Below are 16375 nucleotides of genomic sequence, written 5' to 3' on the forward strand. Positions count from 1 at the left end.
TGCACTTTCTTTGCCTACCTGCACTGCCAGGGAGGCTGGAAGTGCCTGAAGCCATGCCACATTCACACGCTGTCTCTCCAAGGATGCCTGTGGTTTTTCACGGACAGCCTACCTTAGCTCATCTTGTGTTGGGCGTCACATAATGTGAGTGTTGCCACCCTCATGAAAAGAGTGTGCTGGCTGATGGGCTGATCCTGGGCAGCACAGGCCCAGGATGTTCCTGGTGCTCCTCCCATGTGTGGAACAAGACTCCAGTGCAGCAGACAATCTGTGCCTCATTCTCCTTTGGGTCTGCCCTTCTCTGCAGGACCTTAGCCTCCTCACCACCCCAGTCCTGCCGTAGCCACGTCCACATTTCCACAGAACGGCCTATGTGCCCACAGACTGAGGGCTCTACAGCCAGTGGTTTCAAAGACCCACTCCATCTGATTTGTCCTTGGTGAATCCTCAGAGCATGTAACCCCTCTTCCCGGTCCAAACAAACACAATAGCAAGGTAGAAATGGTGAGCGTGTTTTTGTATTTGCTCTTCATCTCTACGTCTGCCGTAGTCTGGACACACACACACACGCACACACACACACACACAAACACGTCCGATGCAAGCACATGCATGTATACACACACATGCTCAGCATGGGGACACAAACCCGAACAGGAAACAAAGGTGTTTCAGGAGCCTGTCTTCCCTGTTTGTGTTTGTGCCCCCATGCTGAGCATGTATTTGTATACACGCATGTGTTTGTGTCGGCTGTGTGTGTGTGTGTGTGTGTGTGTGTGTATGTGTCTGGCCCAAGGAAGATGTAGATATGAAGGCGACAGGAGAGCAGCAACCATAAGAGGAAGCACGAGGCGTCCCCAGTCTAAGGGTGTGTGGTCGCTGCAATGTCGGAGATGGAGTCAGTAGGCACCACGTCCTGTCCTTGTGATTCCTGTCTACCTCCTCCCCGAGCTCTTCCATATTTTCCCAAGGTAGACTGAAGCCACTTCCAATGCAGCATGTGTGGTGGTGCTGAGCCACCGCGTGGTGGATGTGGACATTCACAGAAGATCCCAAAGTCAGCACACAGGTGCACTGGGACCCCAGAGAGGACGCCCTTGCAATGATAGGCCTTCCCAGGGTAAGGGTGGGAGAGTAAGGCCCAGGCAATCTCAAACTCAGTGAGCAACAGGAGGCCAGGGGATGGCAGGACCCATGGAAGGATGATTCTGACAAAGAAACTTAATTCACCCTGCCTCTAGTAGTATCACCTAGGACTCTCACTCTGAAACCACAACTGATTTGAGGGGACTTGCTTCACTCATGGACACACTGAATCCCCAAGCCCCCAGTCTCAGCAGACCACTTGCTACATGCATGGCCCAAATTCAGATTCTGCAGCCAGCTTCCGTGAGACTGAGTGTCCCCATTTGGGAAAGGACAGTGTCCCAGCTAGTACAGGGCTGTCCGTTCATGGCCTACCTCCAGAGCCCTTTACCACATGTGTTTCTGTCATAGAAGTATCTTCTCTCCTGGGATAGTCCTTCAGGGGATCATCCCACTCGTCTTTGCTGATAATCTGCTGGCAACACTTTGCTGCTGAGCAAGCTCAGCCCTGGGCTGACCAGAATCCGAACCCTCACACGAGCAGCCAAGAACTCCAATAATGACAACCAACTGTATGCAGGACCAAAATCAATACCACCTCAGCAATCCTGTCTGATTCTGGGCAGTTACGGCCTGACAATCAGTTGAGAAAGTTAAGGCTCCAGGTGTCCAGCCTGCAGCTGGTGCTCCCTGTTCAAAGTCCCAGAACCAATGGACTGGAGTGGAATGTTGTCCCCTATACCCTGCAGGAAGAGAGGAGATGGGTGTGGATCCCATAGGTGGATCATCCACACCCCTGCACACCCACAATCATCATTCCCGGACTCATATTTTACCAGGTGATGTCAAGGTAATACTCCTTAGTGATCACTCTTTTCAAGAAATAGGGGTGGTCCCGAAAGGAAAAGATCAGCTTGCTGCATGACCGTGGATGGCTCGCACCTGTACCTGCTAGGATAGGGAGGAGGGAAAAGGTGCAAGCTTCTAGGGTCCTCAGCTTGCCTCCCAGGCAGGCATTAACAGCTTCCACGAAGCCTCTCCAAACTCTCACAGTATAGGAGCATGGATAACATGATCATCCAACACCCCACTAAGTCCCATACCCACCTGACCTCAGTCTCCCTCCCTGACATTCAAGTCGATCATGTAGCTGAGAAAGTCTTTATCTTGGTCGCTGATCATGACAGAAGCTTGAGGGTGGTTCATAATCTTCCTGAGGTCAAGGAGCCATTTGTGCCACATGCTGGGCCAAGAAGAGCCAGGAGCATCAGCCCTACTCTGGGGTGGAAGAAGGACACGGGAACAGGCATCTTCAAGGATGCTGGGCACTTCTGCTTACCCAGCCACTACTGATGAGCTCAGGCCCTGCCATACCATCAGACAAGCTCATGGCTCTGTGTTCCTGGTGGTGGTCTGCATCTGAGATGGTCTGCATTCCTCAGACAGGGGCTGTTTCTGATAGCTATTATTTCCCAGTCCTGTGTATGCTGGGTAGTGGCATGTCACTGCTTACATGGTAGGACTTACAGTCATTACAAACCATCTCTGAAAGCAAAGGGGTTGGTGTTGGCTAGTGTATGTCTACATATGTTGTGTGGGTTTGTGTATGTGTATGTGTGTGAGTGTGTGTGCGCGTGTGTGTGTGTGCGACTCCCATATCTCAGTTATCTTTGGAATCATTCACCTTTACAACAATAACTGTCAGCAAAGGCTGCCCTGGTGTACTGTCTCTGTCCTTTCTGACTTAGAGGCTGTTCCTCCTCAGATCAGGCCTGAAGTAGACACACAAAGTCATGGCTGCGACACGTACAGGTGTGGCCCTGCCCAGACCCTACTCAGCTGTGCCTTTGGAGCCTGCCAACTGCCCAGTACCACACTTCCTTCAGGGTCCATCAGCACCCATCTTGCGCCCTTGCCTCCACCCCTCCTCCTGCTCAAGCCTCTGCACCTCCCCCTCCTCCTGAGCAGTGGACCACAGGGAGTAGCAGAAAGCATACCACGTTGGCCCAGAAGCCAGGGATGCCCTGGATGATGGCACTCTTCAGAGCCAAGTCACGCTTCCTCCTCTCATGGCTCTTGCACGTGAACCAAACGTAGGCCCTGCAGGTTTTCTCAGGCTCAGAGCTCAGATCCCCTTGCAGGGTCGCCAGTGCCTGCAGCACATCTAGTGCCGGAAGCTCACTCGGGCCTCCAGGCCTTTCCTGGCACTGCTCCTCCACCGTCTTCTCCTGCAGCTCCAGGGAGGACCCCTGTTGCTGTTACTCATCCGGCACAACCTCCACATCCTCAAAGATGTCCTCTGCAAGCAGCTGGAAACCCCATCTGATCCCTGCCACGACTCCGTCCACCTGGGCCTCACCGTCCTCTCCTGCCTCCACTCTGAAGAGGGTGGCATCTTCACCTGGTGTGACCACTGGTGGCTGCAACGTCCCAGCCATGCACAGCATCACCAGGACAGGCCACAGGGCCCTTTTCCCCTGAGCACTGAGGCTCACAACTAAGGAGGTCTGGGGTTCAGGACGCTTCCGCATTCCTCTGACCGCCTCTCATGCTCCCTTTCGCTCTGGCCATGACCCCAGCCTGGGTCAGATGCTAAGGGACAGGACATAATAGCATCACAGCAAGTGGTGAGCAATGGCGGCCCAGGGTGCAGTAATCCTGTGGGGCCCACTAGCGTTTTTGCTGTGGGGAGTGTGGGGCATGGTTCAGAGGCTATGGCTCGTGTGTGTGAGGGGTGGGCTGAACTATAGAAATGGATGGTGGCAGTCCAGGACAGGATGAACGGGCCCTGGGCCATCAGCCATACAGGCGGGGCTCTAGGCTGTGAGCCACACACAGGCAGCTGACCCAGATCTAGATCAATGGCCGAGAGGGTGGTGGACAGCACACGATGGACACGCCCCTAGACCGGAAGGCATCTTCTGTGGTTCCTGGGATCTGCTCCACTGCGTGGCCAGACTCTGCTCCAGAGAGCTACCAGGTTTTGCATCTGCCGCTACCTCAGGCGCTGTCATTGGTCTGGTTCTGGAAATTCCAACCACGGATTCCTGATCCACAATCCAAACAGCACACTCCTGTGTCCCACAGGACCTTCAATAACTGGGACCTCTCCCTGAGTATCCAAAGGATACACAGGGGTGCCAAGTGGCTGAACAGTTTTCTCTATAGGACAGATAGACTGTTGCTGGCCGGATGCTAGGGGAGGAGGGAAAAACCCCACCGTTTGCCACGTTGATCTCTTGTTCAGGGACACCAGGACCTTAGGGCATAGAGCTCTCTGTCTCTTTGTCTCTGCTTTGGCATAGCACTGTTTGGAGCAATCCTTCCTTGTGTGTACCAGGGCTGGTGTCTGTGTGCCTCCTTCTCTTTAAGTGGTGCTGTTGCTGTTTGCCACTCTATGGACACCAGCGCTTATAGGAGAAGCTTATCCTTGGAGTGAAGGCAAGCCCTTCTCCTCCTGAGTGAGTTGCACCAACGGGAGATCAGATATTTTTAGTCCACAGGTTTCGAGAGTGCTTTCTCAATCTTGAAAGCCAACAGTGGGCAGTCATTGCTGAATCGCAGAGGGGGTCAGGTAACCCTCCCTCCCTCACTGGGCAGACATGAACCTGCACAGGCCTGAGGTGGCTTGGCCACATTTTTCACAGAGGGAAAAATGGGGCATGCTCTGCTAGAATGAGGAAGCTCCCTGAATCTTGTTCAAATTCCTGCCAGTGAGTCGCTAAGGACAATTCCTTTAAGCTCCATGACTCACTGGTGCAGGAGACATGTACGTCTGCCCATTTACCCTATCGAGGCCCTTTCAAGTGGTTCTGTTCTCCATCTGAGAACACGTACCAGCCTGCCAAGTTACCCAATCCTGTGGGGCTGGGAGCAGCAACAGGAACAATCTAAGCCATCCATCCTATACTCCTGACCTCCTACATATGCTTTCTGCAAAGAGTACAAAGAGTGATGTTTCAGACTGGAAGACTATGCAGGTAGCAAGTGCCTATGCTGCCGTCCTTGTCCATTTCTGAAACCTCACATAAATGGCAAGTGTTGCTCATGCTCATGGTACAGTCAGGCAAAGAATGCCCAGTATTTGAGAAGGATGGAAAGGCCTTTGTAGCTGCATGCCCAAGGGGCTGTGGGGTCACCCACTGTGGCTTCTGTGTCTAGGAAAGTAGCCTCTTCTGCGTCTTGGATCCTCTGCACTCTCACGGGTGGCCCCCAGTCAATTTCTTCCTGCCTCTCCTTTCTGCCAGGCTTCCTGGGTGCACCACTGTGATTCCACTTAGAAACTGCTCACTCAGTGAGATAACAGGCATTGGTACCCCGGCTCCAGTGCTTCTCATGGCCTGAGTATGTACCTTTCCCTAGGGCTTTCATTTTTTCGCTATCCGACTTCCATCACCTGGCTCGGTCAGTTCCGACACTTCATATTCACAAGCGTACTGTCAGGCGATTTTGGCTCACATATGCACACACATGCGTGTGTCCACACTAATATCCCCGACAGGAAACTTGCAGATATACAGAAGTACAAGCTTTCTTCTCCAGGAACATGAGTTTTGGTAACCACCCGAGTTTCTTTGTCCTGGTTATTTTCTTTCACATGCTCATCAATCGTGTCAGACTGCACTTCTAACTCTGATTTAGCCTCAAAGGCTACAAAATTTTGGCGTTTGCTCCTGACAGGGACCGATCTGCAGAGAATGGGGCAGGTTGGAAACGCTCGCCCTGGACAGCTGAATGACAGGCATCTGCATTCTGCATTCTCCCATCACCTTGGACAGCTTCCCAGTATCAGTCAGGCTATTCCAATCCACTGTCTGTGCAGTCCTTCAGGGGACCAGAAAACAAGGACATCTGGGCTCAGCTGACTTGGACAACTGTCTTCTTGGTGTGCACCTATCTAGGTCATTCCTGGTCAAATTCGTGTCCCTTTTGCTAGCCTTCCACCCCTTAGGGCCCACAACATTCTGCGTGGGGACCCCTGTTCTTTCCATCTGTGTAGCTTTCAATGTGCACCTGTCTACCTGTGCTTCCACGTACTATCTGCCTTTAGCAGGAAAAGGCCAAAGAGATGCCCGAGCCTCCAAGAGCCCCAGGGACTTTGATGGGCCTGTGTGTGATCCAGTGCTGTGAGGATTCGTGTTTATGTTTGGCAAAACCAATACCATATTGTAAAGTAAAATAAATAAAAAATATTAAAATTAAAAAAAAATTCTTCCTTTAGATGAAGATTGTTTACAACACAGTGTGTGTCCATTGGCTGGACATGGTCCTTGGAATTTTGCTGATGGGTTTGGACCCTAAACTTCAAAATGACTGCAGAAGGTAGAAAGACATTGAGACGTTGTTCTACAAAAGCAAGAAGAAAGGCACTACTGCCAAAAAGATGACTAAGAGGGAACAATAATAGTCTTCTATCATTGGAAAAATATAATCGTCCCAGGGAGAGCATTTAGATAATATAAAAAGCATTCTTGGGAAAGAACATTCAGACTCTCAGTATCACCTAGGACTATCACACTGAGGAAGACTTGCTTCACACAGACACACCGAGTTCCAAAGCCCCCAGTCTCAGCAGGTCATGTGCTACATGCAGGACCCAAAGTCTGGCTCTGCAGCCAGCTTGCATGAGCCTGAGCATCCCCATTTGGGAAAGGACAGTGTCCTGGCCACGACACGGCTGTCCCTTCAGGGCCCACCTCCAGACACCCTCCCCACATGTATCTCTGTCAGTTACCGCTCACGGCAGAACCTTCCTTCCTCGGGTAATACGTCACAGGATCGTCCCACATGTCTTGACCAATGATCTGCTGGCAACACAAGCAAGGTCAGCCCAGGGCTGACCAGGCCCAAACACTCTCGAGAGCATCCAATAACTCCAACATCAGTCATCAACTCTATGCAGGCCCAAAGCAACCCCACCTCAGCAATCCTGTTCGATTCTGGGCAGTTGTGGCCTGACAACCCATTGAGAAATTTAAGACTCCTGATAAACAGCCTGCAGCTGGGTGCTCCTCATTCAAAGTCCAAGAACCAGTGGAGTGGAGTGGAATAACGTGCCCTATACCCTGCAGAAAGACAGGGAACACAGGGGTGGATTCCGCAGGTGGATCATCCATCCCCTTGCACACCTACACCTCCCTGAAGCCATGTCTTACCAGTGATGTCAAGGTAATACTTCTTAATGATCACCATGTTCCAGAAGTAGGAGTTGTCCCCAAAGGAAAATATCACCTTGCCGTTGGATCTTGGATGGCTCCGCACCTGCACCTTCTAGGACAGGGATGAGGGTAAAGGTGCAAGCTTCTAGGTGCCTCAGCTTGCCTCCCAGGCAGGCATTAACAATTTCCACAAAACCTCTGCACATTCTCACATCACATGAACATAGAAAACATGATCCCCCAACTCCCCACCAAGTCCCACACCCACATGCCCTCATTCTCTCACACTGACCTTCAAGTCGATCTTGTAGTTAAGAAACTCTTTATCTTGGTTGCTGATCATGACAGAACCTTGAGCGTGGTTCATAATCTGCTTGAGGTCAAGGAGCCATGCAGGCCACATGCTGGCCCAGAAGAGCCAACAGCAACAGCCCTAGTCTTGAGTGGAAGAAGCACACTGGAATAGGAATTTCCAAGGATGCTTGGTACTTCCACTTGCCCAGCCACCACTCATGACCTCAGGCCCTGCCATACCATCAGACACACTCGTGGCTCTGGGTTCCTTGTGGTGTTCTGCATCTGAGGTGGTCTGCATCCCCCAAGCAGGGGTTGTTTCTGACCGCTACTATCCTCCTCCTGGCTTGTGTGTGCTGGGTAGTGTAATGTCACTGCTTATCATGTCACCATTTGCAGTCCCTGTGGCACACTGCATCTTCAAGCAAGGGGGTGGTGCGCATGTGTATATGTGCAAGTATATGTGTGTGTATGTGTCTTCAGCAAGAAAGCCCTAGGTCTCTGACCTGCTCCCTGTCTTCACAGCAGATGGCAGGCATGTGTCTGAATTTGTCTGGCACTCAGAGCAGATGAGAAGAGCAGCCCCTTCCAGTTCCTCTTTGCTGGTGGACCACCTCGTGCCTTGGCATTGCTCTAGTGAGAGCAACTACAGGGGCTCTGACTGACGTGCATGAGTCTTGGACTCCCGCTCGCTCAGCTGTTTCCTGGGATCATCCACATTTACAACAATAACTGTCTCTGGTGGCTGCTCTGGTGTACTGTCTCTCATCATTCCTGACCCAGAGGCCTCAGGTGCTGATCCTCCTCAGATGCAGGCCTGAGGGAGACACCCAAAGTCATGGCTGTGACAATCACAGCTGTGGCCCTAAGGGACTCTTCTCAACTGTGCCTTTGGAGCCTGCCTCTGCCTCGGACCACACTTCATTCAGCGGTCTCCCACGCCTCCCCTGTTCCCTTGCGCTGTAGCCTCACCTGTTTTAGCAGGATCTTCAGAACAATCATCTTGAAGGTGCCTTTGCCATTCTTTAATTTGGCTATAGAGCTCACAACTTTTAACAGCACACTAACACAATTTTTCTAATGTGCACTGTGAAGAGTTTGATAAGCTCTTATTGAGTTTCTTGGTTTCAGTTAGAAAGCCCCGCATTACTCTTAGGGCTCTAGAAGCTTCGGAAACAAAGGAAAACTACAAATATTCCAGACTAATTGGATGATGATATAGATTTCCAAATACTTAACAGATTCTGCTTCCCCACCACCAAAAAATTTACTCCTAACTCCTGAAGATCTTCATGATTTTATTGAGGGAATCTGGTGGAACTGAGATTCCTCAGTGCTCCGTAATTCATCAGTAAGCTCTTCTGAGGTGAAAAACACATTGGAGTTAGTTTTTAAGTTAGTCCTAGACATAGCAATCAGGGAAAACAGAAATAAAAGAATACAGATTGAAAGAAAAAAAAATGCTGTTAGAAGATGACATGACCCTCTACAAAGCGAACAATAAGGATGTCAGCAGAAAATTACTTGAGCTAATCAATGAATAGAGTATAGCTGCAGGATACAAAATGAATACTCAGGAATCCCTTTTATTATGATACACTAGCCATGAAAAGCAAGAAAAAGAACCTGAGGAAAGTATCTCATTCACCATCCAGGGAAGAGAATCAAATATTTAGGAATGTGTTCACTTAAAGAAAGTAAGGACCTGGTACAGAAAACCATAAAACCACGGTGAAAGAAATCAAAGATCACACAAAGAGATGAAGTGTACCATGGTCTTGGATCAGAAGAATCAATATAGTGACCATGAGTGTGCACCTCGAGGCAATCTATCACTACGTTCATTCACATTGATATTCTCATATTCAACTGTGAAATCCCTATCAAATCACCAACGGTGTTTTTCACTGACCTGGAACAAATAATTTCACAATTTGTGTGGAAACACAAAACACCTCCAATGAGGAAATCACTCTTGAGAAACAATGGAAATGGAGGAATCTGACTTCCTGACTTCAGACTATACTACAAAACTAATCATCAAGATTATAAGGTCCTGGACCAAAGATGGATATACAGATCCATGGAACAAAACAGGGAGTCCAGAGACGAAGCCACACACCCATGGCCTCCTTGTCTTTGACAGAGGAGGCATCAATATGCAATGGAGCAAAGACAACCTCTTGAACAAGCGGGTCTGGGAAAACAGGTCAACCACATTAAAAAAATGAAATGTTTGCTGCTGGAACACACACAAACAAATGCAAAATGGATTAAAGACCTAAGTGGAAGACCAGAAACTATAATGTTCTTAGAGAAAAACATAGGCAGAACACTCTCTGACAGAAATCACTGTAAGACCTTCTCCTCTATGACCCACCTCCCAGAGTAATGGAAATAAACACAGAAGGAAACAACAGTGACCAATTTAAATTTCTAAGCTTCTGCACAGTGAAGGAAAGGATACGCAAGGTGAAAAGACAGCTTTCAGAACTGGAGCAAATTAAACAAATCAAACAACTGCCCAAGAGTTAATCTCCCACGTATACAAGCAGCTCATGCAACTCAATGCCAGAAAAATAAACAACCCGACCAAAAAGTGGGCAAAAGAACTAAATAGACATTTCTCTAGAGAACATATACAAATGGCCAATGAACACAGGACACATGCTCCACATCACTCATTATCAGAGTGATGACAGTCAATACGACAATGTAATGTCATCTCACACTGGTCCCAAGGACCATCACTCAAAGTCTCAAACAAGAAGCACTGGAGAGGGAGTGAAAAGGTAACCAACTTACACTGTTGCTAGGAATAAAACTGGTATAGCCACAATAAACCATATGATTTCTTAAAAACCTGGAAACGGAACTGTCTTATGACCAGCAATCACCCAAGCATACACCCCAAGGAAAGCAAAATTGAAAGAGACACATGTACGCCACTATTCATCCCACGATTGCCGGAGTCCAGCTCATGCAGGATCCAGGCAAACCCTCAGGAGAAATGGTGAATGATTTAGAGAGCGATAAGGAAAGAATGTTTTAGATAAGAAAATAGAGGAGAGAAAGAGGCTGTTATTCCTTGGCCAGGAAAGAGGGAGCTTCTGTGTTCCGAGGCAACAGCCTGAAAAAGAGAGGGAGGAAGAGGGAGAGAGAAAGAAAGAAAGAGAAAAAATTAAAATTCGGGGTGACCAAGCTTCTTTGGTGAGCAAGGCCCATTATTTTGCTTTCAAAAGGGACTTTCATACCATAAGTTGTACAAAGAGGGAAATGAAAGATGCAAAGTCATACAGAGGCAGCCCAAACTTTTCATCTGTTTGTCTTTATCAAAATCACGATTTTTTTTTTCTGCATACCTCTCCGATAAACAATATTGTGTACATTATCTTCAGGCCTTGGAGGCCTGTGAACATTTTATGACCCTCTTTAGATAAAGGCTCTTTAACCAGAAAACGTATTTTCCTTTGAAATGTGTTTTCTTTATATTTCTAATCTATGTCAACCTCAGAAAGTATTAAACAAGTTACATTTCTCATGGAGGAAAGGTGCAGTGAGTTACAAGAAAGAAAGAAAGGACCAATCAGCTCAAAGGTCTGATGTGGTGAATTTCAAGGCTACACTTGTTCTTCTTACATTACAACTATGTTAACTAATGCACTCTCAGGTGTCCAATGGATAAGAGATATGGGAACTTAGCAACAAGCTTTGGCTCAATAACGAAATCCTACGCCAGCACTACTCTGATAACTTTTAATTCTTTGAAAGGCTCTATGTTTTAGGCTTCCCATGCTTCTCACACTTGGGAGGCTGTGAACAATCATATGCGTAGCTGCAAGAGTCTGGATAAACCTGTCAAGCAAGCTAGAATGCTAACAGTGGGGGGTTGATTTGAAATATTCTGCTCATGTCCAGGAGACTTATTAGCTAGAGCCGTAAGCTGATTTACTCCAGAGAAAGGTGGGTGTGGATAGCCTCCTGTACGTCAGGAGAGTTGGTGAAAGGCACAAAATAGTAAGAAAGACAGATTCTGGTTTTGGGGTAGATGCTCGAGCAGGTCTAGGGAGACCCTCGAGTCCTGAAACCTTGCTTAACAGTTCATGTCCACATGACCTTGTCATGGGTGGGATCTCCCGTGCTGGCTCCCAGCACACGACTATTTACTATAGCTAGGGCATGGAAGCAATCTAGATATCCACTGCAGGGGAATGGATAAGAAAGCGGTGGTATATATAGATGGTGGACTATTACTCAGCTGTGGAAAGGAATGCATTTGAGTCAATTCTAGAGAGGTGGGTGAAACAGGAGCCTCCTCTACAGAATGAAGTAAAGTCAAAAAGAGAAATACAGGTCCTGTGTAGGAATGCATATGTATGAAATTTGGAGAGATGGTCATGATGATCCAACATGCAGGGCAGCAAAAGAGACAGAGATGGAAAGAACAGACTGTGGAGAGGGCAATGGTGGGATGATTTGAGCGAATAGCACTGAAACATGTACATTACTAACCATAAACAGATGACTGGTGCAAGTTCAGTGCATGAGGCAGGGCACCCAAAACCAGTGCTCTGGGACAACAAAGAGCAATAGTCTGGGGAGTGAGGTGGGAGGAAGGTTCTGGATGCAGGAACACATGTGTACTGGTGACGTACTCTTGTTGATGTAAGGCAAAAAACTAACCCAATATGTAAATTTAATGTCTTCCCATTAAAATAATTTGAAAAAATGAAAAGATTGCTTCCTGAAATTTCAGTGTTGGGAGTACAATGGTCCAGCCTATCTTCTGATCCTACGTAACAACATCTGGTTTGGAAGAGGATAGTGGAGCCATCCCATGTAGAAAGTCAGGAAGGGCAGTGGGAGGTGATACCCCTCATGCAAAGTAAGGGGCAACAGTTGTGCTTTGTGGGAACAGCCATGAAGAGATACCTCATATCCAACATAAGAGAAACCCAAGTAAGATGGTAGGTTTTGCAAGAAGGCATCAGAGGGCAGACACACTAAAACCACACTCACAGAAAATGAGTCATTTTAATCACACTAGGACCACAGCCTTTTCAAACTCAATGAAACCAAGCCATGGCCTGCGGGGCAACTCAAGGCGGGCGGGTCATGGTGGAGAGGTCGGACAGAATGTGGTCCACTGGAGAACAGAATGGCAAACCACTTCAGTATTCTTGCCTTGAGAACCCCATGAACAGTATGAAAAGGCAAAATGGTAGGGATACTGAAAGAGGTACTCCCCAGGTCAGTAGGTGCCCAATATGCTACTGGAGGTCAGTGGAGAAATAACTCTAGAAAGAACGAAGGGATGGAGTCAAAGCAAAAACAATACCCAGCATGGATGCGACTGGTGATAGAAGCAAGGTCCGATGCTGTAAAGAGCAATATTGCATAGGAACCTGGAATGTCACGTCCATGAATCCAGGCAAATTGGAAGTGGTCAAGCAGGAGATGGCAAGAGTGAAAGTCGACATTCTAGGAATCAGTGAACTAAAAATGGACTGGAATGGGTGAATTTAACCCAGATGACCATTATATCTACTCTTGCAGGCAGGAATCCCTCAAAAGAAATGGAGTAAGCCATCATGGTCAACAAAAAAATCCGAAATGAAGTACTTGGATGCAATCTCAAAAACGACAGAATGATCTCTGTTCGTCTCTAAGGCAAGCCATTCAATATCACAATAATCCAAGTCTATGCCCCAACCAGTAATGCTGAAGAAGCTGAAGCTGAACGGTTTTATGAAGACCTACAAGAACTTGTAGAACTAACACCCCAAAACTGTGTCCTTTTTATTATAGGGGAGTGGAATGCAGAAGTAGGAAGTCAATAAACACCTGAAGTAACAGGCAAACTGGCCTTGGAATGCAGAATGAAGCAAGGCAAAGACTAATAGAGTTTTGCCAAGAAAATGCACTGGTCATAGCAAACATCCTCTTCCAACAACACAGAGAAGACTCTACACATGATCACCAGATGATCAACACAGAAATCAGATTGATTATACTCTTTGCAGCCAAAGATGGAGAAGCTCTATACAGTCAACAGAAACAAGACCGGGAGCTGACTGTGGCTCAGACCATGAACTCCTTATTACCAAATTTAGACTGAAATTGAAGAAAGCAGGGAAAACCGCTAGACCATTCAGGTACGACCTCAATCAAATCTTTTATGATTATACACTGGAAGTGAGAAATAGGTTTAAGAGCCTAGATCTGATAGATAGAGTGCCTGATGAACTATGGAATGAGGTTCATGACATCGTACAAGAGACAAGGTTCAAGACCATCCCCATGAAAAAGAAATGCAAAATAGCTGTCTGAGGAAGGCTTCCAAATAGCTGTGAAAAGAAGAGAAGTCGATAGGCAAGGAGAAATGGAAAGATATAAGCATCAGAATGCAGAGTTCTAAAGAATAGCAAGAACAGATAAGAAAGCCTTCTGCAGTAATCAATGCAAAGAAAGACAGGAAACAAACAGAATGGGAAAGACTAGAGGTCTCTTCAAGAAAATTAGAAATACCAAGGGAATATTTCATGCAAAGATGGGCTCGATAAAGGACAGAAATTGTATGGACCTAACAGAAGCAGAAGATATTAAGAAGAGATGGTAAGAATACACAGAAGAACTGTACAAAAAAGATCTTCACGACTAGGAAAATCACGATGGTGTGACCACTCATGTAGAGCCAGACATCCTGGAATGTGAAGTCAAGTGGGCCTTCGAAAGCATCACTGCCAACAAAGCTAGTGGAAGTGATGGAATTTCAGTAGAGCTATTTCAAATCCTGAAAGATGATGCTTTGAAAGTGCTGCCCTCAATATGCCAGCAAATTTGGAAAACTCAGCAGTGGCCACAGGACTGGAAAAGGTCAGTTTTCATTCCAATTCCAAAGAAAGGCAACGCCAAAGAATGCTCAAACTACCGCACAATAGCACTCATCTCACACACTAGTAAAGTAATGCTCAAAATTCTCCGAGCCAGGCTTCTGTAATATGTAAACCATGAACTTCCTGATGTTCAAGCTGATTTTAGAAAAGGAAGAGGAACCAGATTGCTGATATCCATTGGATCATGGAAAAAGCAAGGGAGTTTCAGAAAAACATCTATCCACAGACGGAGGAGCCTGGTAGGCCACAGTCCATGGGGATTCAAAGAGTCGGACACGACTGAGCGACTCCAATTTCACTTTTCACTCTCATGCATTGGTGAAGGAAATGGCAACCCATTCCAGGGTTCTTGCCTGGAGAATCCCAGAAACGAGGGAGCTTGGTGGGCTGCTGTCCATGAGACTGCAGAGTCGGACACGACTGAAGCAGCTTAGCAGCAGTAGCAGTGCACAAGAAGAGTACACAAGCCAAATAATTTGCTCACAATAACAGAATTGAGATCATATGAAAAAAAAAAGGCTGGCATCGTGGATTAATGGGTATGGTAACCAGCCTTCAAGTGAATCGAATCTCCTGATATTCCCACCCCTGTGTAGTTCTCTCTCAATCTATCACAGGGTTGACCTGTGAGACTAAGCAAATACAGAAGTGAAGATGTGTAACCTCTGAACAAAGACTCTGCACTTTATCATGGGTGCAAGTGCTTTCCTGAATCACTCATTCTGAGAAAACACAGCAGCCTCCACAAGAGAAGCCCTTTGCAGAGGCCCACAGAAGGAGAACTGAGGCTTCATGAGTACAGCCAAGTGAGAGAGCTTAGATTCAACAAGCTAAGTCTTCAGAGGTTGCCAAGCCAGACAAAAGCTTGATTACTACCTCAGGAGAGACCCTGGGCCAAGAGATAACAAGTGTTAAGTTCTTTCAAACTATTCACTTTTGAGATCATATGTACAACACAAACATTTCAAGATATAATACCATTCACATCATACTTACACAGGAAGAGTTCTCCTATAAATATAGCAAAAATTAACACACACACACACACACACACACACACAGCACCAAAAAAACAGGCGCTGCCTGGCAGTCCAGTGGTTTGGTTAGGACTCAGACCTCTCACTGCCAGGATCCTGTGTTCGATCCCTGGTTGGGGAACTAATAGCCTATGAAGCCACATGTTGTGACCAAAAAAACAAGCTGTGAAGTCAAAGCTGTACCAGCAAGATAAGTATACAACACAGCTGTAGGCACAAGTTGCTGGGCATAGAGCTACCTATGATCTTGTTTACTCGCATGAAATCAACTCAGATGGTGCCTCACCCCTATCCAGTGGAGTTCACTTAGTTAACGAAATAAAGCCCTTAAGGGTACAGAAATGAGCAAGTAATCCCACGTGAACATGTTAAATCAAACACATTTTCTCTGAATGAACCACTTCATTCATTTATTCATTTGGCCATGCTGCTTGGCTTGTGGGTCCAGTTCCCTGACCAGAGGTTGAATCCAGACCACTGCAGTGAAAGCCCAGAATCCTAACCACCAGGCCACCAGGGAACCCCACACCCTGAATTGCTTTGCTTTCGTAGCTAAAACCTTAGGATATGTGCATTGCCCCATGTTAGCCTCACCAAGTGGTAGGAGTCAGCTCTACACAGCTTAAGACCCATGGTGCTCTTACTTTTTTTCTTTCAAGAAGGCAGGAGAAAGCAAGTCACCCCTGCCTGTTTTTAAGGTTGCCACTCAGAAAGCTGCAAACCTGAAACCATGATTGCCCTGAAGTCAGCACCCGCAATCAGGGTCAGGTAATCCCCAATCAGCAATACTCTCTCAAACAGCAACGTGTCGGGCCCACAAATGAACGGAGAAAAATGGAAAGTAAGAAAGCCACAACTTTGTCCCTTATTGTAAAGATGTCTGTCACCTTACCTCCAGGGGCCC

At 47.2% G+C, this 16375-nt stretch overlaps 1 pseudogene; it reads right to left on the reverse strand.

Annotated features, from left to right (window-relative positions):
• Positions 1 to 1461: 1461 nt before the first annotated feature.
• LOC108635175 lies at positions 1462 to 3694 on the reverse strand (annotated as a pseudogene).
• Positions 3695 to 16375: the final 12681 nt, after the last annotated feature.

This window comes from Capra hircus, unplaced genomic scaffold (assembly GCF_001704415.2).
Source record: "Capra hircus breed San Clemente unplaced genomic scaffold, ASM170441v1, whole genome shotgun sequence".
Lineage (NCBI taxonomy): Eukaryota > Metazoa > Chordata > Mammalia > Artiodactyla > Bovidae > Capra > Capra hircus.